The following is a 24,400-nucleotide window of genomic DNA, read 5'->3' on the forward strand; positions in this document are numbered from 1 at the left end:
CAAAATTAGCCAAGAATTATACTTGAAGTTGTTTAACGGAACGCTCAGTTAGATTCTGGATTTTGAAACTGAACTTCTAAAGAAAGAGAATTGTTTTGAAAACCGAATCATAAGTTTAAATTTGGTTTTCTTTTGCTATATTTAGTTTTGGACACACTGTATTAATGTTTAATACTTAACAATTGAAAGCATAATATATTGAAGAAATTGATCTTTTTGCCAGGAAATCTTACCATTTAAATTTTTGTTACATTCGGTGTGTAAAATTCAAGTTCTTTTCTTTTTATCTGAAAATAGTATTTGTCATACCACCCTTTATCCTCAAACGTATTCACCCAGCACTCCCCTCACAATTATTATTCTGGTCCCTTCACCCGTGTAATATTTTCAGTGACGCAATATTTTAAACTGCAGTTTAGGAACTTTTTATGGTCTTGCAAACCTGTTAGTTAGGCAAAGGAAATTTTATGGAAAATATAATCTGCTCAAAATCGGGATAGCCAAGTAAATTTGTTTAAATATCTAAGGCCTACCTTTACAACTTCTAATGCTTTAAAAATTAATAACCCTGTATGAAGGCTAATTCTGAGATAATTTTTTTTAAAGAAAATGTGGTATAATTTATTTCTTCCTAAGAACTATCCGTAAATACGATCTTCTTACCATAAAAAAGTTACAACTCCCTCCCCCTCCTAATGAGGCAAAATTTAGCTACAGACTATGTAAAAGGTCGGGGAATAGAGGATTCAAACGGAAGTAACCCCAAAAATATTATCCATAAGAAAATTTACAATACAGCTTAAAGTAAAAAATAGGGTATTAGGCTCATATTGTTTTCTTGTCAAGTTTTAAATATTTTCGGACTTATTTATCACGAACAGTTGGTTAATAACGCCAAATAATGTTAGCGGGAAGTAAAAGAATTAGTAAATTTTATATAATTTGTAGCCTACAGCTATCATGTCCAGGCATTAGATGGGCTGATATAAAAATGAGACAGCAATAAGTATTAAATTTGGAACATGGATGGTCAAATGGTTGGTGGGAGGGTCGGGGGTTAATCGGTGACTATATAGTAATTATGAGGTAGCTAAAAGAAAGAAAAGCATAGTAGAAACAAACAATGAAAAAAATTTATGTTCGGAGGGGGTATTTTCCGCACGGGGGTGGGTATCTTCCGAGGGTATTTTTCGCTGGGGATATTTTCCGCGGGGGTATTTTCCGTTTTTTCCGTTAGAGGATTTTTTTGGGGAGGGGGGGGGGGTAACCACCCAAGTCCTTAGAAGCAGCATGAAAAACCAATAATGTCTCAATTGTCGTCAAAATTCCATTTTTGATTTAAGTTTAAATTTACTTGTTTAGTTTGGTTCTTGTTTTTTTTAAGTTTTAATATTACTCCGTACTTATAGGTTGAATTTGTCTATTTAATTTACTTATCTAGAAACCGCAAACAATATTTGTTTTTGTTTTTAAATATCATTAATGAATTTATGAGATTAATGACTTAATAAAAAATTGCTACTGGTATTTACATTTCACATGTGTTCACTATTTTTCTTTTTTCTTTTTTTTAAACGATTTTGAAGTTTTTGCCGCAATATCAGCAATAAGTGTTTTCAGCTATGGGTTCCAATCCTGGGCTCTGGCTCTAAAACCTATTTTGTACAACGTTTTATTTACTACGCGGAAAGCCCTATTTGATCCTTAAAACGAAGTCGAAGCCAATTTTGGCTGTCTGATTTTCGCAATAAAATTCTATTTTGGTTTTTCCCCGAAAAATCCTCGAATCTTGAAGACTTGTCCCCGAAAACTCCCCGAATTTTTAAGACTTGTCGCCGAATTTTAATTTTCGAGGGTGGAAGCCCTGGTGCGGAGTAACGACTGATAGTAACTGTGTTGATAAAAGGCTGTCAATAGGGGAGGAAATGGAGGCAGCTAACCCACAGAAAGTCTAAAAGATGTTTAAACTGCTCTGTGCTCCCTCCATTTTTAGAGATGAAAATGCTACTAAATGAATTATTCTGCTACAAAGTTTTAATAAAAAGGGCTATTTTCAATTTCACAGCGATTGCTTCTGTCTTCTCTTGCTCTTTCCGCAAACGAAATAAATGTGAAGTATACAGATTATTACATTACGAATGTAAATAAGACTTGCTTATCGACTTTTTTCGCACAAATCAGGAAACAAACAAGTTCACAACTTTTTTTTTTATTTTGAATTGTTATCGCTCAATGTCTACCCCCTAAAGACTAGTGTCTGAAATCGATATGTATGAATTCTGGAATCGCTTTACTGAAGACAAGAAACATTTTAGGCAGTGTTACTTTTTTTAATTAAAACACATTTTTTTTTTAAAATGCTAGTCAAACTTACGAACAAACTTTTTTCTGGATATAAACGTTTCAGAGATAATTAATTCAATTTTCTTATTTTAATGTAAATCTAATTTTCATCAATTTTGTCTCCTTTTTGTCAATCCTTTCAAACGTCTAGAAAACCAAAGGCTAGGAAAAATTTTCAGACCTGTCAATTTGTATGCTTTTGATTTCGATTAGCCGCTGTTTGTGAGTGTTATTAATCTCTTTTTTGAAAATCCCATAAATATTGTTTTCGTCATTACTTTTCACTTTTATGTTGTTTTTTTTTATACACCCCCCTCCCCACCTTGAATATTTCGCCTCTAATGAAGTTTGTCGCTCTGATATTAACCTAGTCAATGTCATCAATTTGTCAGTGAATAATGAGGACACTACCACCCCTCAAAATTTGTTTGCCCCCCCCCCACAAATTTTAAAAAATACTGTTTTTTCGGTATTTTCATTGAAAAATGTTTTTTCTGAAATTTTTGCTGAAAAAAAATATAAGGTTAACCACCTTGGATTTGAAAATTGTTGTGCCCTTTCCTAAGTTTTTGTCAGTTGATATTACTGCTAATCAGTAAAAAGGTTTATATTTTGTTTATCAATGGTTGACAAGTTTAGTTAGGAACTCTGGAGAAATGTTCTTTAATTAAGAACTTAGTTTTAAAAGTTGGGCTATCAATGGCTCGTCGCTATGTCTAAGTATGAAAGAAAAGTACATCAAAGTTTGAAAGGTTTTCCTTTTCCTTATATTATGGACAATTTGACATGTCTCAAAACTGACAATGAAAAATTTCCTAACACTATTCAGCATTCAACAAAGATGAATCGCAAGAAATGAGATGAATTATAATTGTCGTGTATTTTTGAGGAAATAAGCTATTTAAGTTACACAATTAGTCTACTTAAAACTCAACAAAAAATAAGTCAGGATAAAAAGTAAATGGCTACAATAGAAGACACATATTAAGCGCGTTTGGTCCCTGAACTACGGTAGTTGACTTTACTGCAGTTAAGTCATCCCAAGTTTTGACTATACTTCTGACAAGGTCGAACGTTAAAAAGTTGGCTTCTCGGTTAGTAAGCCAACTGTCAATGATCGTCAGGCAAAATATTCAGAGAAAATTAGGAGTGTGTAAATTCTAAAATCCCTAAAGGCCCATTCACAATGAGATTTTACTAGTAGCCTACCGATACTTAGCTTTGGCTAATTTGAACCAATCAGATATTTCAAAGAATTTTGCGATTGCTGTAAATTCTATAAAAAATTCTCAGTGGCCCAAATTAGCGGTAGCTAAATCTCGGTATTAGTAAAAATCTTATTATGAAAGGGCCTTTAGCGATATTCCGGGCATCCATTAGCGACTACAGGCTGACTCTAGGTGTTCCGAAAAGTCAACTAGAGTTTGAGGGTAGAACAACCTGAGTAACTGTGACTGCGAAGGGGAAAACGCTTGAATTCAACTGTGGTTCAACTACAGTCAACTAAAGTCCAAGGTCCAAACGTATCGATAATAATCCTAATCCCTTGCAACTCTCTATGTCAGTTCCCAATTTAGAAAAATCATAACTGACTAAATAATTTTATAGCAGCATAACTAGAGTTAAAGAATAGTGGGGGGGGGGAGAGTAAAAAAAAATTGACCTTTCAAAGGTAGATAGAATTCATATGCATTTAATAGTCTAAAACCGCTAAAAAGTAACATTGAAAAGAGATAAAATACAGTTTTTGAACCACCCTAAGGTTTTTGAATCACCTTGTTTGAAAAGTTTTTGAATCACCCTAAGTACTTGCAGTTATTCAGTCTGTGCTCGCTGTAAAAATTTCTAAAACATTAAACAAAACAAATTTTTTCTAATATTGAACAGAGCTCCGACGAGTGCGGAAAGCAAACTTGAATAAAGATTGTGATCCTTAAGCTAAGTTGACGGCTAATTTTGCCAAGGAAAATCGAGCAAGCGACGTTTGTACTTGGATTTTGATTGTCACGTGTAATTGAAAGTGAAATTTGCCAAGAAAATTATCGGAAAATGACTGTTTCAGGTAACTTCTAATAAAGATTACTAGCAATAGATTTTTACCAGTGCTTAAACAAGTTTTTAAAATTGATTTTAACTATACTTTTATCGGCGAGTGAAATAAATTTTTCTACTCTGATACGAACTTAGAGCAGACCAACTAGAGCCGCGTTTTCAGGCTCAGCGGGTTCGAACACGGGTTGTTCTCGTCTAGTTTCAAGTTTCTAGTTTTTCGTCTAGTTTTGTCTAGTTTCAGCAGGTTCGAAGCTTCAAACCCGTGTTTGATACACTAGATACACAGATGCAAAATGCTTAATGCCCTAGACGAGAACAACCATTGTTCGAACCCGTTGATCCGTGAACAACCCGTCTTTAAACACGGGTTGTTCTCGTCTAGTGCATCAAGCGCTGTGCAGCAGTGCATCTAGTGCATCAAACACGGGGTTGAAGCTTCGAACCCGCTGAAACTAGAAAAAACTAGACGAAAAACTAGAAACTTGAAACTAGACTAGAACAACCCGTGTTCGAACCCGCTGAGCCTGAAAACGCGGCTTAGGCATTCGTGAGCAGACTGAAAAAAAAAAACTGACACACAGGCAGCCTGAAAAAAAAAAACAAATGACCGTGGATTGTCAGTTTAATCTAGATATACTGGTATTTATTCCTTAAAGTTCTAATAATTTGTTATTTATAAATTAAAAAAAGTAAGAACATTTAAAAAGCATTTCGTTTTCTGTAAAGTGCAAATTATGTTCTGGTGTTGAGAAGGCATGGCGGTTGTTAGCCCTATCCATGATAATTTTTGCTCATTTTGAGTTTAGCTTGGTTATTATTGTAAGTTCTGTTCGTTTTAAGTATCATTTAATTATTGATGGCAATTTGTGGTAGTTTTACGCTTGGAATATTGTTTGCCTTTATTTCTGCTCATTTTGGCTCAGTGGAGCTCTTTACTTCTCTTTTAAAAACGTGTTCTGTGGGAAAAGTTTTTAAATCAATCAACAAAAACAATGCGCTTGTTCTCGTAGGTGTAATCAAATTTCGCTTCATTCAGTCGGAAGATCAGGCCAATCACACAGCCCTCACAAATACAAACATGGGCAACTCATTTGGCTTTAGTGCTTAAAACAAAAAAGAGTGGTCGCAAAAACAAAGATTATTCCAACAACCCAAAAAAAAGTAAAAAAAAAGTAAAAAAAAAGATTATATTAACAAATCCTAAATATATCACCGGCGAACAGCAAAACCTTCATTCAAATTTTTCAGAAAAGCGAAAACAATCAATTTCCTAAATTGAATTTTAACACTCCAAGTACAAGCAATTCAGGAAACAATAAACGCTAACTTTGTACCTATCTACTCAATTGATTTCTGGGGGTTAAGTTTTGCAGTAATCAACAAGGGCGCCAAAGAGCAAAATCTTGGGGGGGGGGGGTTCAATGTGACAAAGGTGCCAAGAATTGACTAAATTGATAAATTTTTTCTAAAAAAGAGCGAAAAAAGAAAGAAACAGGGAAAGAGAGCACCAGAAAAGATCTTGGAGGGTCCGGGGCCCCCCAGCCTCCTGGATCCACCAGTGGCAGGAATTAGATTATTTTATGAATTTAATACCTAGTGCTTTTTGAAAGAAATATAAATTTGAAAGAAATTAAACTTATTTACTTAACTACAACTTGGAGGTAGTGATTACGACAATACTTACAGCAAGGCCATAACCAGAGGGGGGATTAGAGGTATTTGAACCCCCCCCCCCCCCGAAATGTTTGTCTGGCTCGTAAAAACGTCACCCCCCTTCCCCGAATTTTTTTTTGTATAACCACCTCCGAAAAAAAATCCTGGGTACGTCCTTGACTTATAGCATGCAGAAAGGAACGATGGATAACTACTCCAGCAAAGGAGCTAAATACTACAAGATACACCAACAAATAAAAAAGTAATTAGAAAAACGTGTTTAAGTTTCAAAAGAGAAGACAACTAAACGGTAGTGGCTTTTACAGGACATAAACATGAATTTTTTTAGCATGGATTCTCACTTTTGGGAAATTCTGGCATAAAATCCCTCAAAAACATCCCTAAAATGTATCTTCTGTGCGGGCGCAACATGAAGTAAAACGTACACAACTGGGTACTCTTGCATTATATGGGCCTTTACAAGGAAACCAGTCACGAAAAACCCGTTTTTGACGGGTTAATTCAAGACACTGCTATACAGTAATGAATGCTTAGCGTGGTTTTCAATGCGTTGACGATATTTAAACTGTTGTGTTTTGGGGTTTAAGGAGAGAAAAAAGTACCTAGGTTAGGTTACATATTTATAATATGCTATGCTTTACAACCCCCCCCCCTAATGTCAAAATATAAAGCCCAAATTTGTTTATAAACTATTATATTCATCCTATTTTATTTTATTTCATTAGCATTAACCAAACTTGACTTTTTACAAGTGTCCATATAACGCAAGAGTACCCACAATTATTACATACCGGCAAGGGTAAAACCGGATCCAGGCTTGGATAAAAAGGAGGTAAATTTGATAGGCAATAGACCCAAGGTCCAAGTTGTAAAGTTTTGCACACGCACCACGGACAGAGTAGGCTACATTTCCATGACTTCACAGCTGCCTTAGAATTTTTTCCTTAGAATTGATTCCAAGCTGCTGTCCTTTTTTAATGGAGCTCGCTACCTAATCAACATCATATTTATTCACAACCCGTTGAAGGAGAACAGAGACAGATGTTCGTGCTACACAACTTGACATCTTGACCCATGTTAATAAACATACACTTGAAATGACGTACGCCTTTGAGGTGAGAAATGACGTTCATTCCTATGAAACCATTGTAATAAGTAGAAACAAATCTGAGTCATGTACCACTTGCACACAGGCGTAGAGTATAGCAAAGGAAGAGGGTGGGCCAAACACTTGATTCATTCAATAAATTATAAGAGGTTGATTTGTTATTGGTGTGTTACATGGACACTTCTAAAAAGTCAAGTTTGGTTAATGCTAATGAAATAAAATAAAATAGGATGAATATATAATAGTTTATAAACAAATTTGGGCTATGTATTTGCAAATTAGAGGGATGGGGGTAAAGCATAGCATATATTAAATACGTAACCCAACCTAGGTACCCTTTTCTCCCCCTAAACCCCGAAAAACAATCGTTTAAATAGTATAACTCATTGAGAAACCACGGCTTTGCAGTCATTTATGTATAGCGGTCTCTTGAGAATAGCCTGTTTGACGGGTTTTTCGTGACTGGTTTCCTTGTACAATATATAAAAGTGTCCAATATAGCGCACCAGTACCGTTGATTTACTCTTAGACAAAAAGTAATAATCAAATACGCAGAGTAATTAAACACAGTCTAAACAAATCAGAAATAAAACATAAAAATTAAGTAGAATACTGAGGGGTCCATGGGGCATGGGAATTTTAGAAGACCTGGTGCTGTGTACTGACATATACTCCATTTACAGTAGGCTATAGCCTATAACTACTGCTCCGGTATTAGCAGTATTCTTAATAAAAGTGATTTAGAACAGATCGAGATCGCCTATTAACAGTGAGTTAAATTTCTGCTTTATCTTTTCCGACCTTTCCGTAATAGTAATTTAATTCCGCTATATTCAGCAACAGATATTATTTAAACATTTCAAATATTAAATTCTAAATCACTAAATAGTGGTCGATTAAGTCTTGGTTCCTTCCAGCCTCGAATCCGCCTTCTTCTGTAAATAGTTTCATTTTCCCATCTTTTCCTGTCTTTATTGTTTTTCTTTCTTCTATTTCCTCTACTCTTGTGCAGTTTTTATGCATCCATGTATTGTATTCTCTTTCTTCAGTACTTATGCATTATATCTTACACACGAAACAAGTCAAGTTTGGCTAATGATAATGAAATAAAATAGGATGCAAATACAATAGTTTAGAAACAAATTTGGGCTATATATTTGCACATTGGTGGGGGGGGGGGGGTAAAACATAGCATATATTAAATACGTAACCCAACATAACCTAGCTAACTTTTCTCCCACTATACCCAAAAAACAATAGTTTAAATATTGTAAACGCATTGAGAAACCACGCTTTTCGACCCATTTCTCTATTGCAAATACCCGTTTGACTCGTTTCCTTTACTGTTTCCCGATACAGTGTATAGCGTTGGGTAAGATATAATGCTTAAGTACCCTTCTTTCTTTTGTTAAACTCCACAACTGTCTCTTCTATATGTAAGGTAGGTTAAAATAAATTATTATTTTTATTATTATCATAATTACATTTTCTTTCTTAAGGAGATAAACCTTGCATCTTCGCTTTCTTCTTTTTTTTTCTTTTTTCCTAGGTCACATTCTTCGCACTGGTGTTAATAAACAGCTAAGTGTCTCCGATGCATTATTTTTTTTTCCGGTCACTTTGCATAGAAGGGGTAGCACTGGTCGTAGAAACCAGGGATCAGACTTATTCGAATGGGAATTGAAAGTTCCAGTATCCTTGACAAGGGTGAAAGGCATCCAGACCTCCTCCCTTGCCCATTTTTACGCCAGACACAGCGGTAAACTCCCTACGACATCGGATCACAGTTACCATATAGCCATTTTTATTTTTTCAAATAAAAAAAAAAAAATCAACTCAAAGTAATGAGCAACGTTAAAAATTAAAACGAACAGATATTATTACGTATATGAAGGGGGTTGCCCCCTCCTCAAAACCTAGCTCTTCACGCTAAAATTTTTTGGTACTTTTAAAAGTCTTCTTTGTGTTCTAATTGAACGACTCTTGTGATTCAGGAAATTGGATTTGGGACAACATATAAGCTTTAGAGTAAACAGCGAGGTGTTCAGAAGGGGACAATCCCCCTCGTATAGCCTACGTAATAATTTCTGTTTGTTTCGAGTTTTAATGTTGCTCTTTACTTTGAGTTGAAAAACTTGTTTTTTTTTCATTTCTGATCATTTTTTTAAATAATGCCGGGAAATCTAGCTCCACTTCCATGAAAAAAACACCCACACGGAAAGATTCTCTAGAAAATTCAATCCCAGGGAAAACTTACGCCAGACAATTACCCTTACCATGTCCACACGTAAAATTAGTCGGCAAAGAGAAAGTAAGACAAATAAAAAAAATTTCGTATAGGAATTCTGACAAATTCCCCCACTGACTGTGAAATTCCCCCAGGAAAAATTTCCTCCCCCGAAACTTTCCTCTCCATGGAAAATCCCCCAAGTAGAAAATTCCCCCAGACCTGAAAAATGTATGCTCACTTCCAAACAACAAACACTATACGTACACAACGGAGAAATTTTATAACTTAGAGACCTTTCCCCAGAGGCTGTGGGGGTTATGTTATCTCCAAAGGCATAGTTATTGGACCTTTCATCTTTTTGAACAAAATGCCTATTTCAAAATGTTTATCGTATGATTTTGGGGAAAAAGGGACGTGGGAGGGGATAGTTGCCTTCCGATCTTTTTGGTCTTAAACAGGACACTAGAACTTTTAATTTCCGTTCGAATGAGCTCTCTCCCGATGTACTAGGACCATTGGTTCGATATGATGACCCCTGCGAAAAAAAAACACGCATCCGTGATCATTCTGGCAAAAAAAAAACAAAATTCTACATTTTTGAAGATTGCTTGAAACCTTTACAATAGGGTTATCTTAAACGCTGAATCTGATGTTGTGATTTTCATTGACATGTTTTAACTTTTAGAGGGTGTTCCCCTTCTTTCGAACATCAGGTGAATTTTCTCAGGCTCGTAGCTTTTGATGGGTAATACTAAGCTTAATGAATCTTATATATTTGGAATTGGCATAATAAGCTGATTCTTTTGATATATCTATTGATATCAAAATAGCATTTTTTTTTTTTTAGAGTCTCGGTCACTATTGAGCCGCGTCGCTCCTAACTTACAGTTCGTTACGTCGAAAGGCTCAAGAAATATACCTAAAAGGATGACCTGATACAGGCAGCGTTAGACGTAAGGACACTAAATTATTAAATTGCCATATGTTTACAAATGAGTTTGATAGTGGAAAAGGGTGGGCTTGTTTGATCTTGGCTGTCTAACTGGCTGGAAACTTTCAGAGGTCGCTTCCAGGGTTAAGAAGAACATACACTTTGGTCGGAAGAAGGGAGAGAGTTAGGGTCCAAAAATTGGCCAAAAAACTTGTGTCACAGATGAGTTACTGATTTTTAAAAGACCTCATCCACAAAAGAATTTTTCAAAGAAAAGTAAAGAGCTACATAAAACCAAAGATGGGCAGAAATAAAGTCAAATAATTATTCAGACGAATTATTCAAAACTGCCATAAATCACTATCAATAAACAAGTGAACCCCAATACGAACAGATTTTACAGTAAATAACCAAGTGTAACTCAAACCGAGCAGAAAATATCACAAAGAGGAGTAAGGCTAACGCCAATGTAGGCTACCTTATAAAGACCAGAACATAATTGACACTTTACTGAAAACAATATTTATTTCGAGCGTTGCGTTTTTATTTGTCAGAACATCAGAAGAAAGAAAAGAATCACTATAATAACCAGGGTTCTGGTCTTTAGAAGACACAGGGGGCGTTAGCCCTACTCCGCTTGAGGGTAGTTTCTGCTCGTTTTTAGTTTGACTTTTTTATTTATTGTAATTTCTGTTCATTTGAATTCTATTAGTTTATTGATAGTTTTATGCTTGAAAAGTCATTTGACTTTATTTCTGCTTATCTTTGGTTTAATGTAGCTCTTTACCTTTCTTTGAAAAACCTCTTTCGTGGAAACTATTTTTTTAATTAATTTCGGTTCATTTTTTAATTGACAGTCTTTTTCATTAGTTAAGCAGAAAATATTTTAAAACTACTTGGTTTTTCTCTATAACAATCCAGATTTTGGATTAATATTTATATGTTACAGAAAATTCTACACATGACGACACATGGCTTGTTATGAATTGTTGATACATATGAATTGTTATGATTTATTCCATATAAATTAATGAAGACACCAAATTCAATCCCTGGTCGTGATTTACTATTTTAAAGAATTTCTTTCCCAGAAGTGCGACGAAAAGTATAAGCAACCTTGGTACTTTCCCATTATATGGCCATTACAATGAAACCAGTCACGAAAAACCCGTTTTTGACAGGTAAATTCAAGAAACGGATTCGAAGTAATGCAATCCATAGTGCGATTTTCATTACGTATACGATATTTGATCTTGGTTTTTTGAGGTTTAGGGGGGGGGGTAAAGGTACCTAGGTTAGGTTACGTATTTAATATATGTAATACTTTACCCCCCATCCTCCCTAATGTGCAAATATATAGCCCAAATATGATTATAAACTATTATATATTCATCCTATTTTATTTTATTTCATTAGCATTAACCAAACTTGACTTTTTTAGAAATGCCCAAATAATGGGAAAGTACCGCAACCTTTTCAGCATTTTACAAAAACCTGGGTTTTTCAAATTTTCATTGGAGAGCCTTGGATTAATCTTAGAGGAATCCCCCTGTGAGCAGGTGTGCCTTTTCGTATGCTCACTGCACACTCTGGGAGGGGTGAATTTTCTTAAAGGAACATTTAAAAGCTTAAACAAGATAAATTCAAATGTCCCAACACTCTACGGGGATCCATCTCCTCCCTGTCCTCCTTAGTGGACTAGTATGTATAAATGCAATAACATTATACTTACCATAATTTCCAAAATCAAGTCATTACCCCCATTATTTACCGACAATTGAAAATCTTAATTTGAGTCTTTCAAAAGGTGTTTATGATCAATTATCCAATTTTAATGTCAACAAACTTTCTGGGGGATCCTAGAATAAGCACTTCCAGCTGTCAACTGAGCAAAAGTATCTCCAACTTGCGTGGAAACATGCATAAGGATCGATTCAAGGAGAAGACGCGCCAGGAAAAAGTTGAAAAAATGTAATTACAACATTTACATAGTATTTCAAAATTCAGAATTGAGGGTACGGGGTGCAGTTTTGATTTTTTTTTTTTTTAATGTTATGATTAAGGGACGATACAAGTGGGATTTAGAACTGGGTCAATAATTGGATACCCATAACTAGATATATGCACACCATATAGAGCTTTCATTAAACAAACATTGCATTAGTTTACTTTATTGTATTTCATATGCATTTGCTTTGTGATTTAGAACAACACAACAAACAAATACAGGCTAGGACTAGCCTTTTTCTAAAATGAAAAAAAAAATATATTGCCAATTACTACCACTGCGTGTAATCTCCCATCTTTTGTCACGGTTTCCTTAAAAAAAAAAAAAAAAAAAAAAAAAAAAAGTTGGATGCTCCTGTCATGATCCCCATACTGGAAAAAAACTTATGAATTTCTTCAAAGTTTTAGAAGTTTTTTTAAGTTTGAAAGTTTTTAATAATTTTTTGCACATCTTCGGATGAAATGAGCCTAAGCTACTGCTGTTGGGGCAACACTTTGGTTTTGACCATTTTTTCTAGTCGACCGCTTTCAGCTTTTTGTCACAAAACGGTAAGGGTCTGGCCTCTGCGGTGTTTACGAAAAGTGTGAACCTCAGGCCGGATTAATGACTACAGCATTACATTTTGAAAAGCTGCAATGGAACCAACCAAAGCTTGCCTGGAACCAAAAAGAATGGTATTCGCAAGTAATTAAACCAGAGCCTAGAGTGTGCGAGATGCAGTGGAGTAGCCTATGTTGAAGAAGGCTATCTGATGTTATGCCACCAAGCTTTTTTTTTTCTTCCATCGAGGCGTGTTTCTGCTTTCCACTGGGAATCTCTGTTCCAGCAGGCAAGCTGGGAGGCACTGATTTCAAATTGAAGTTGGATTACAATCAAAGAGTGCTTCAGATATGCAACGGTAGTCTAGCCCCATCATAAAAGAAAGCAGAGCTTTCTTTGAGCTCCTTTCTAAGAAGTGACAATAAAAATTTGCCCTCCAGCAAGAAAATTAACTTCAAAACCACGACAAATTTACTCTTTTTAATGCTGGTCAAAAGACCTTAATGAGCTGGTCAACGTGTATGATATTAGTATTTTTTTTTCAAAAATCCGTTCAAGCGAAACACCATTTTATAATTTCGAGGCTTGACTTGTTTATCATTGCGGTAAGTTTTTAAAAGAATTCAAAATTTAAGTTCAAATTTAAGACAAATTTAGTTCAAATTTAATTTAAATTTAATTAAATCAAGTTCAAATTTAGTTCAAAATTTAAGACAACAGAGGTACATGAAAAAAAAATAATTAGCTGTTAAGTTTTGGTCAGATTTGCAATGAGTGATTGACTTTTTTTGCGAGATGATTTACCTTTTATTTGCTTCTGATGAATTTGAGGGTACAAAAAAATTCGGTTTATGTCCGCTACAGAGAGGGACGTGCAAGTAAAAATAAAGTGTAAGAGCATGGTCATCTTCTAGGCTAAGGGTTAAAAACTTATACAAATTAGTTTACCTTATATTCAATCAAAAGAATTGGGAAAACAGAATTTGGTGACAAGCAACAGTTTTAGTTAAGAATTGGTTACATCATAAGTTAGCCTAGAGGTGAATAATTCAAAAGACCTTCTTGTGGAAGAATTTATGTCCTGGATCAATTGCTTTTATATTCTGGCTTTTAGAAAGCATAGGGGGTTTTCAACCCTACTCGTATTAATTTCTTCTCGGTTTTGAATTTAGCTCTGTTATTTACTTTAATTTCTGTATGTTTTGGGTTTCATTTATTTATTGATACTGATTTGTGAAAGTTTTATGGTTGGTAGATTATTTGATTCTATTTTTGTTCTTTTTTGGTTTAATAGAATTCTTTACTTTTTTTAAAAACTTATTTTGTAGAAAAAGTTTATTTAATTAAATTCTGTTCGTTCTATGTTGATCTAGTCTTTTTCAGGGAAAAAGAAAATAACAGTTCAGACCCTCACGGTGGTTTTTTTAGAATTTATAGTCTGGTCTGCTATTTATATGTTGGAGATGATTTTTCAACAACTTTTAATGGCGTAACGCGTTTTGAAAATCATGAAAAATAGTAATATTTAATTTAGTCATATACATCCTCTAGTTGACCTGATAAATAAAAGTTAATATCATTCCCAAAAAATTATATCTATGCTCTTTTACAGCCTGGATACAAATACACTCTTTTGATTTAGTAAAATTTTAAGAGCAGAAGTAGTAATAGAGGTAGCCCCGAAAATTTGAACTTAATACACTCAGTCGTTCTTGGTATATTGCTGAGATGTCTAATTGGCAACCAGCATGCAAACAGCGGGTTTTGATTTAATTTTAAAGCAATATTTAGTTTTTAAGCATAATGGGCAAATTACATAAATGTGGGGGGTTGACCTACCCAATAGCCCTAGAGATATAGTTACTAGACTGTTCAGCTAAGCTGAACAAAATATTGTCTTAAAATTTCTATTGGAAGCGTCTGGAAAATTGTGAGCTAAAGAAGAGGGCTGATTGCCCTCCAATCACTTTTGACGTTTAAGAGGGCACTAGAACTTTTAATCTTCAATCAATTTAGCTCCTTTAAAATATTAATAATATTACTAGCTATGACAGAGCATCGCATCCTAAGTCCTTATATGCCCTATAGCCGCCTGAGGCCAACACAGCTACACGCGCTTTTCCTCTAACCCAATCTACTCAAAGCCTCCTTTTTTACACCCTCCCACGAAGTTTCCATTTCCTTTAAATATTTCTTTATGGAGTCCTCCAACCCCAGACGAGGAGGACCTGCTTTTGGTTTAGCCCTAAACGGTTGGCTGAAAAGAACAATCTTTGACAATCTCTTTCCTTCATCCAAACAACGTGTCCTAGCCACCTCAACCTTTCTTTCATTATAACCCTAGAGAGGGGTATTGAACCACATTTTTTGTAAACCCTAGAGAGAGAGAGAAAAAGGTTTTATTAAAAAAAATACAACACATTAACAACAAAACCCGAAGTTTATTAAACTTGTATGGGTACACATCACCTTTTACAAAACCCTACATACACAATTACTACCAGCCAGCCTTAGACCCCCCCCCCAAAAAAAAAGGACAAAAAATAATAAGAAGAAAATAAATAGATAAAAATAACCGAAATAAATTAATTTCTAATAATTTCACGACCTAATTGGATACCGAAAACACAAAACTAAAAAGCATTCTTCTATTCTACCTCCTCGTTGCCCTCCCAAAAAAAAATGTCACAATCACTTGAGAGAAAATTCGCCTAGCAAGGATTAAAACTCATATGTAGACAAACACTGTCCTTTTAATTTACTGCGAAATTCATTTAACTCATCAATTGTTGAAATTACCTGCGTTAATGGTTCCCATACCCTAGGGCCAACATGTCTTATGGAAAAAACAGATCGCTTTGTAATAACCTGAGGTCGCCGAACTAGTGTTGATGTTCTAGTCGAGTAATTATGAAAATTAACACCACTTGTAAACATTTCCCTAAAACACTCAGGTAATAACGCGTGCGTATATTTAAACATAAAAAGAGCATTGTAAAAACGGAATAATCCAGCCATCGGTAATATATTTACTTGATTATATCCATGTCTAACAGACATATTATGATTATCTCCAGTTAAAACACGTAGGGCATTATTTTGTAAACTTATAAGGGGACGAAGGTGCATTAAAAACGTACTTGACCACACAAGACAACCATATAGAAGGTATGGGTGAACAAAAGAAAAATAAAGCAATCTCATAATGTCTTTCGGAAAAAAGTACTTCAGTTTCCTCATCATCCCAACATTTCTGGCGACTTTGCCACTAACACATGAAATGTGCTCTTTGAAGTTAAGGCACTCATCAACAATCACCCCTAGATACTTTGTCGAAACTTCCCGAGGCAGAATATTTTCACCTAACTGTATTTTGTCAATCCAAGGGTAGTAATTGCTACTTCTCCCATACATTACAAAATGGAATTTTGCATGGTTTAGCTGAAGTCTGTTAACCCTCATCCATTTCTCAATGTTTAACATGCCAGTCTGAAGATTCTGTATAAGCATTTCCCCGGTTTTTGTAGCAACAGTTAGATGCGTGTCATCAGCAAAATAAGGCAAAATAGATTTTGATGCTCCAGTATCACTACATTTTAAATCAAAAGACAGTCCATTGATAGCATTTCGCATGTCATCAATATATATAAGAAACAGTAGTGGCCCCAAAACAGACCCTTGAGGGACACCGAATTCAACACTTTTAACTTGCGATTTGATTTCACCAGCACTGACAAACTGCTTTCTATCCTGGAGAAAAGATTCCAATAGACGATAAAACATACCTCGAAAACCACAAGTCCTCAGCTTCACCAGAAGAATTCCATGGTCCACTGCATCAAAGGCTTTCACAATGTCCAAAAAAACAGATGCAACTTTCCACCCTTGATCCAGAGCATCGTTCACAAAAGTCGTGAGAAAAAGAAGAGCTTGATCTGTCGACATTGCTTTACGGAATCCAAACTGAGTTTTAATAAAATACTTTTTATTATCAATAAAATCAACCATCCTGCCACTAATCATTTTTTCAAAAACTCTCGATAAAACTGGAAGCAATGAAATAGGCCTATAATCTTTCGGCAAATTTTTTTCCCCGCCCTTAAAAAGCGGAACCACTCTAGCAATTTTCATAAAATTGGGAAAAACACCAACTTTTAGGCACATATTAAATAGAACACAAACCTGGTTGCATATTTCCGAGAAAACATACTTAAGTACACGCAATGAAAGGAAGTCAGCACCCAAAGCATTATTTCTCATGTTCCACAATGTGGTACGTAATTCACTAGCAGTTACTGGTTTCAGATATGCAGATACATCACTTTCCTCGGGTAAAAACTGGTGGTATGTTCCATCCTCAGAAAATTTTCTCGTGGAGTTTGCTATCCGTTTACCAACAATAGAAAAATGGTCACACATATTATCTACAATCAAAGCATCAGTGTTGAAATTTTCAGGTAAAATTGAACTTTTGGAAGGGCTGAGAACAGAGTGAATTACTCTCCATGTTCGCCTGGGATTACCTGCACTTTTTTTAAACTCATTTCGATAATAATTAATTCTCGCTTCTCGTAATAGGTTATTGAGTTCACAATTATATTTCTTATATCCCACTTTTGCCTCAGGAGACATTACAGAATATTTACAAAGAAGTCTTCGATTTGATATTGCCTTCATTAGTCCTCTAGTATCCCAGGGTTTTCTAGGGGTAACATGAAACGCCGGCTTTTTAATAATTGTACAACTTTCTTTTAGTAATTTAGTTATTTCTGAATACCACAATGAAAACTTTTCATTCACTTGCAGATCACTACTTTCTAAAAAGTCAAATTGAGTGTTCTTTAATTTTCTTCTCAATATGTTAAGAGCCTCAGCATGCATTTTCAATGCAGAAATTTGTGGTTGTATATTCATAGCTGTAGGGACACCAAACTCTGTAATAACAACAAGTACACCAAAATAATCAGAGACATCATTCAAGATAACCTCAGTAACATCATGCTTCACATTAACAAACATATTAACCAAAAGTGATTCCGAGCGCAGAATTACTCGACTGCAAATATTGACTTTCGTTCTTAAACCGTAACCCAACATAACATTTAAAAACTCACGAACTCTCGGGTTTACATTTACTGAAAATAGATCAAGATTAAAGTCTCCACAAACAAAGCATGGGCGATTTAAACCTGACAACTTATCCATTTGCCGCTCCAGCAAATCATTAAATTCCTGCACATTTCCAGACGGAGGTCGATAAACAACCACCACAAAGAAAAATTTTCCTGACTTACAAAGTTCAACCACCATTGATTCAAAAACCATCTCTTTATTCACACGTAGATCATTCTGTATTTTCATTGTAATATTCTTCCTGCAATATAAAGCCAACCATGTAATCGTGATTCCCTATTCTGCGTCACACAGTCATAACTATCAATTTCAAGTAGACTAATTGTATGATTACGAAGCCACGTTTCATTTAATGCAAGCACATCCAACTCAGAAAACTTACATAGTTTGGTTAAAAAATTAAATGAACTAGAAAGACCTTGACAATTCAAATGGAAAATGCTCAAACTTTGCTGACCCATAGTAGATTTATTTCCAATATCAACTGGAAATTTATATTTAACCACTGGAAAATCCTCCATCGTTCCCTCATCATAATCCAGATTTAAGACCCCATTCCCCAGAACATCCCAACTCAACAAATTTCTCTCAAGTTTTTTCAATCTATTATTGTCATAATTAGATAAACTTCCCAAGGGATTTAGATATTCACTTTAATAACCAATTGAGGTTTCACAAGCATGTGTCAATTAATTCATAAAATGCTAATTATAGTATGCTTCAAATTAAGAGAAGTTTCAGGAAATTTAACTTTCATGACACCATACAGGACAATAGTACACCCAGTGGTAGAATATTGTTCCTTGGTGTGGTATCTGACATTGAAACATGACTTGCAGCAAATTGAAAAGGTTCAACATTGGCCATTAAAGTTTGTGCCATGTTTGAGTCATTTGCTGTATCAGCATTAACTGCAATGTTTTGGACTTCCTTCCCTGCAGTTTTGATAGGACAGGATTGACCTGATCAATACATTCCACATTATGAAGAATGTTGATAAAGTAGACTTCTTCAAGCTTAGTCATTACTCAGCCACTCAACAAAACTTGTATAAACTGTATCAGCCACAAGTGCACAAGAAAACAGGTCAATATAGCATTATTAACAGAGCAACAAAACTTTGGAATAGTTTACCTGATACCATAGTTTCTGTGCAAATGGCTTAAACATTTAAGAGTGCTCTTGTTGAAACTGAGTTCTATGAAAAACAGTTTCTGTAATATAGTTGCTTTGCTGAAGAATATGTTTTTGTTTTGTGTTTTGCAGTGGTGTTGTTAGAGCTGTCACTTCTTGTGTTTATACTGTGACAAGCCTATGGCAATCTCCTGTATTGAATAAAATAAATAAACTTTACTTTCATCAGAAAGCTTTTTTATAAATTCTTAAGAATGAAACCTGAAAAGCAGGCTGAATCATATTCCATATCCTATTTATACATAGTTGATGTTTGGCAGCATATAAGAGCAATGATGAGAGAAGCACTCCATGCCTGTAAAATGATCTTGGTTTATTTTTTACCTTAAATTGTAGTTTGCAGTAATCTAAGGATTTCTCAATCCTTTTAAGTAAATACTTAAGTCAAACTTAAAATAAACCAATCACTACAAAGGGGAGTTTGGCAGCTACTCCCTTCACCTCCTGCTAATTTAACCTTCTGAAGCATCTTGCCTCTTATTTCTTTTATTGAAACCTATTTGTGCTTTAAACAGTGTTGCTCAAATTTTCAGAACACAACAAAATCACTACTGTAACAATGATGACTAGAAAAAAACTAATGAGAGTAAACTGAATGTTTGATATATAATGACATTAGATCTTGGAAATTCTAGATTCAAGGTTTATCAATTTTTTCATTAACATTAGTTATTGATTTCCCAATATTTAGTTTATAAAACAATGTCTAAGATATATTTTATTTTCAGCATGGTAAAGTGCAAAAGGTGTAATAAACTTTACAAGGTTTACAGTTAGGGGAGGAGGGGGACAAGGCAGTAGCCAAACTCTGTTTTATTATAATCTTTGTTTGATCTAAGTTTAACTTGAGTTTTAATTCTAACTTTTATTCATTTTAGGGCTTAAGTTTGAATTACTCTAGAACTATATTCCTGCTCATTTCATGTTTTTATATGGCTGTTTACTTCTCCTAGAAATGTTTCTTTTTGTATTTTTTTTTAAGAATGAATTGAGAAGAAAAAGAGGAATCAGAGGGGGGAAACTTTAATTTTTAAGACAAGAAACAAGTGAGGGCCAATTTTCAATTCAAAGGTTATTGAGATAGTTAAGAAAAAAGACTTGCCTTTATAATCAGGTTGTCATCTTGAATCCAAACATTATATTCATTACTGTTATATATTTGGTTTCCCCTTCCCTCTCTCCATATACCCTGAATTATATAGGTCTATATGCAATGGATTTTCTATTGTTTCAATAAACTGTTAAGTCAATGTAGCCTATACAATTCAGGGTATTTATTTGACTATTAGCCTATATCAGGGGTAACCTAAACTAACATTGAAACAGAAATAGACATTATATTTACCTCTAAACTCTTTTAATATGTAAATATACAGCCAAAATTGTATATTTCTGATGTATTATGCCACCTGTTACTCTTGTTTTTCTGGTAGGCCTACTTGTTTTGTTATAGTTTACTAAGTTTATAGGTACACAGGTTAAAACAAGAGAGGTGCATTAGGAAAATGATAGAATACATGGGAAATATCAAAATTTGGCTAGGCTATATATTTAGACATTAGGGGTAGGGGGTAAATTATAGCATAGCTGCATGTAAAATATATTAGCTACAATTATTCAGCACATTATGAAGTAAAGATTGTTTTCATAGCCTAACAAGTTTCTTTCTCAAAAGCCCCTAATCTAGACCTTTAGTATGAACTTCAGCCCCACCTCCCTAATGTACATTGCTTTTATACCATTCAGGGTATATATTTACACAGTACAGGGAGGGGGTATATTTCATTTCCAATGCAAATGAACATTGTATTTGAATTCAAGAAGAAATTTTGATTCAAACTATGCCTATTTCTTAGCTATCTCATAAGTGATTTAATCTGCTAGGCCTATCTCATAAAATATTTACCAAGAATAACAGCCGAAGACACTTCTTAGATTGACTTTCAAACAAAGAAAAAACTTTGAAATTATCTTAGTTGAACTGTTTGCTCCTTACATTCTCTTTCCTTTTGTTTCTTCTTCTTTGTTTATAAATTTCCAGCAATTATTTTCCTTTATTTCTTCAATATTGCTTCGGTAGCTACGTGGTCAGTGTTTCTAAATGTCTAAGATAGCTAGAATCGCCAGATTTCAAAAATAGGTAAATTTGAAGGGAAGAACCAAGTTAGAAATTCTCTGGAGATGAAATGTGTTTATGATCATCACAGGCATAGCAATAGCGCTGCCTACGTAAAAAGCGAGGAGGGCTCAATCAGTTGGCTCAACCTCAAATACATACTTAAATACTTTTTTCAAGTGTTTAACGGAAGTTAAGTACCAAGTAGATTGTTGTCTTGAACTTCTAAAATCGTCTAGAAATTAGAACAAATTTCGAAATGTTGGGGTTATTACAAATGAAGAACTGGATTTTTATGAAGAAACACGAAGTGGCTATTTTTGGCGTGAACAGTTTGAATTTAAATCATTGGCGATATTTCATCAGTTTTCAAGTTTTCACTTTTTCAAGTACTTAAAGGAAATTAAGTACCAAGTAAATTTTTGTCTTGAACTATTAAATAGTCTAGAAATTAGAACAAATTTCGAAATTTTGGGGTTATTAAAAATGAAGGACTTTCTTTTTGGCAACATGTACCTGAATTTTCTAAAGAAGTCACTGGTCTGCTGAATGTGTAAAGATTCAAATTTGATATCAACAGGGAAAAATTTAAATCCAAAATCTTGATACTATTTTTGGAATTGAAAATTGGAGTTGTCATCCTAATAGTTGAAATTTACTACTGGCTTGTATTTTTATTTCAGGCTTTTCCCATAGAACTCATTCATATTTCTCACTGAAATCAATTAGATATAAACATCTCCAATTCTAGAATGCCTATTTTCCATTGCAGGAGACGTTTATACTAAGAAAAGAAATATATTAGAAGTAGACCCCGATGCTTTCTGGTTTTCTTTTTGGCAGCAAGTACCTGAATTTTCTGAAGAAGTCACTGGTCTGCTAAATGTGTAAAGATTCAAATTTGATATCAACAGGGAAAAACTTAAATCCAAAATCTTGATACTATTTTTGGAATTGAAAATTGGAGTTGTCATCCTAATAGTTGAAATTCACTACTGGCTTGGATTTTTATTTCATACTTTTCCCATAGAACTCATTCATATTTCTCATTAAAATCAATTAGACATAAACATCTCCAATTGTAGAATGCCTATTTTCCATTGCGGGAGACGTTTATACTAAGAAAAGAAAAATATTAGAAGTAGACCCCGATGTTTTCTGGTTTTCTTTTTGGCAGCAAGTACCTGATTTATAGGAAAAATTTTGGCACACCACCAATTTTACTCTGGCGGTGCGCCATCGGCTGACGTCTATTTTTCTTATTAAGAAAAAATTTCAAACCTTTTTGAAACACCCCAAGTGACGAATTGTTCAAATACGAATAAACAGACTAGTCCTTTAAGGCCCTTTAGAACTCCAAGGGCACGCACTATATAATGACACAAGTAAATTTGAGGAAAATGCGCCGCAAGTGATAACATTAAAAAATCTTAAGGATCAAAAGTCCTTTTTTCAGAATGTTTAATATCTTGCTATTCAGTAAACGGTAGTGTTCGCTTCTTTTCATGTAGAAGACTGCTGCAAGTGAGAGAATAAGGTTTTTATGAACATTTTGTGAAATTTTTTGGGCGTCCAGGTCCCTCGCTCCTCTTCTCAAATGCACCATTGCCTACTCTGTCTATAAGCTCTTATTCCTATTTTCTGGTCAGAAATCAATGTTAGTATACTTTTACAAAATTACTTATGCGAAAGCTTACTTAGCACGCTGAAATTAATAAATAGCTCCAAAAATATAATAATAAATATAGAAAGACTAGTGGCACACCACCACTATTTAATTTTAAAGCAACATATAGAGTATGCACATAAAGCCTTTTATTTTGTTTTAAAGCAACATAAACGTGAAAGTATCTACTTTATTCGGTACCCTTTTTTATATCCATATCCCGCCTGGATATCTTGGCAGCCTGGATGCAATTTAGCTTTTTCGATTTAGTTCAATAATAGCAGTAATAGTAGTAGAAGTAGCAGTGAAAGTGGTTGTAATTTAGGTAGCCCTAGGAGTATCAGATTAATACCCTAAACCGTCTCAGGGATATTACTAATATCCCACTTTGATAACCCATTGGCAGTTAGAGTGTTTTGATTCAGTTCAACACCACCTTTACCGTCCTCTCAAAGTTTAGCTAATATCCTTAGCATTGTAATGGTAGTAGGCACAGTAGCAGAAGTAATAGAAGTAGTATTATTGAAAGCAGTAGTGGCATTAGTAATGCACAGCAATAGTATTCACAATATACCTTTTTGGTCTAGTTAAAAATCCCCTCCTTATACCCTGATAGTTTAAACTTAATACTTTTAGCCGTTTCTCTTATATTGCTGATAAATCCTGTTGATAACCCGCATGTACATAATATGTTTTGAATTAGCCCAACATCACCCTCAGCGGTCCCTAAAATTTCCACATTAATACCTTAAGCCTTAGTAATATTACTTCTAACAGCAGTAGTACTATTACCACTACTATTAGCAGTAGTATACCCCTCAACATTCCTTGAAAGTTTCAACCTAATACTCTAAGCCATACCTGTGTTTACAATAGAGATGTCACATTGGAACCCTTTCTGTCAATGCTTATATTCAACTGATTAAAATGAGTGGTTTTAAATAAAAGTTTTTATCACAAGAGAATCTTATCAAACAGTTTGTGTTAACGTACTGTAAGTAACGAGCAGGTCGAGCAAACATTCACTAAAACTCTAGAAAACTTATTTTGATGACAATTGACACATCAGCAAAATTGGCTTTAAATGCCTATTCTAAATATATGAAATTCATTAAGTTTACTTTTACCAATCAAAAGCTACCAGCCAGAGAGAATTTGCTTGATAAGAAAAAGGGGAAAAACACAACCGAAAAAGCACGTAATCTTAGTGAAAATCATTTTAATAGATTCATCATGTTAGAGATTTCTACCGTAGAGGTTTCAAGCTCCTACCTAAAAATATGTGGAATTTTAAATTTTTTCCTCAGAAGGAAGATCGAATTTTTTTTGTTTATTTGTTTTATTTTCCTGGGGGTGATCATACCAAACCAAGAGTCCTAGAAAACAGCGAGAGAGCTAATTCGCA

The 24,400-nt window shown here is 34.4% G+C and overlaps 1 protein-coding gene across 4 annotated transcripts in view; it reads right to left on the bottom strand.

The window, feature by feature from the left end:
- Positions 1-21,259, bottom strand: part of LOC148952388 (adenylate cyclase 1-like) — a 227,888-nt gene extending 206,629 nt beyond the window's left edge. For 2 of the 4 annotated variants that reach the window (XM_089089844.1, XM_089089841.1), the window contains exon 1: positions 21,120-21,254. The gene's annotated coding sequence lies outside the window, so the exon portion shown is untranslated. Of the gene's footprint in view, positions 1-12,070; positions 12,209-21,119 lie in introns of those variants that run through there. The other 2 variants (XM_089089843.1, XM_089089842.1) reach the window with 2 other exon arrangements.
- Between the last annotated feature and the right edge of the window lie 3,141 nt (positions 21,260-24,400).

This window comes from Artemia sp. Qi Xiang Cuo, chromosome 5, assembly GCF_049724085.1.
Source record: "Artemia sp. Qi Xiang Cuo chromosome 5, ASM4972408v1, whole genome shotgun sequence".
In the NCBI taxonomy this organism is placed as follows: Eukaryota; Metazoa; Arthropoda; class Branchiopoda; order Anostraca; family Artemiidae; genus Artemia; species Artemia sp. Qi Xiang Cuo.